Genomic DNA, 964 nt, shown 5'->3' with positions numbered 1-964 from the left:
TATATATTTATATATATATATGCCACGGCATTAATAAAACTTCAATATTCAGCATGTTTTAAAATAAAAACATTCAAATTGCGATTAAAAGTGGACCTATGTCCAAATTTAGCAAATTTATAATAAAATTGACCGGGTCGACGAGACAGATTAAGATGTTAACCATATTTGAAAGTTTTTCAGACACGTTTGAAATGTTAGACAGATGCTTACTCCAACGAGTTTGTATTTGAATTGAGCTTCTCGACATGACAGATCCAAGGAGTCCAATATCACTCGATTTCGACATCGTCAAAGAACTCAAATGTCTATCAAATGTAGTCTGATTAAAGAAACACTCGGAACCGTCTGATAAAAGTGGTTCATATTTCTGTATTAATTGCACTTGAAACCCTATAAATAACATCTCATCTTTCACATGAGAAGAAGAGTTTGGAGCTTGAAGAAGAGTTAGAAACTCTGAGAAAGAACTGAAGTCTAACATTACTCATGCCATCGTAGATCACCACCAACTGTCGTCGACCACCGTCAACCGTCCTCGACCGCTGCCAACCACGATCGGCTATCACTCATCGGTTGTCGCAGATCAGCATCGTTCACTGCTCCTTCGTTGCAATAAATTTATTCTCATATCGATATTGTAATTCAGAAGATTTGTAACACTTCCCTTCCATCCCGTGGGACAAGGGGTTTATGTAATTATCAATTTATAGTAGTTTTTTATAAGTGGGCTAGATCCCGTGACTTTTTCCCTTTCTGAGTCTTTCATGTAAGAACTTATGATGTCTCTATTGATTGTTTTATTCTATATGAGTGTGTATTGAATATTCGTGCAACGATAGAACGATAAACGATTACTCAACCGCTGCAAATCTTCTAGCACACATAAATATTTGGTTATTTTTTAGTTCATTCTAACAAAAACATGATTACTATGCATTTATCTACATCTTTTAAAAATATT

This window comes from Phalaenopsis equestris, unplaced genomic scaffold (genome assembly GCF_001263595.1).
Source record: "Phalaenopsis equestris unplaced genomic scaffold, ASM126359v1 Scaffold000002, whole genome shotgun sequence".
Taxonomy (NCBI): domain Eukaryota; kingdom Viridiplantae; phylum Streptophyta; class Magnoliopsida; order Asparagales; family Orchidaceae; genus Phalaenopsis; species Phalaenopsis equestris.
This window is presented reverse-complemented; position numbering follows the sequence as displayed.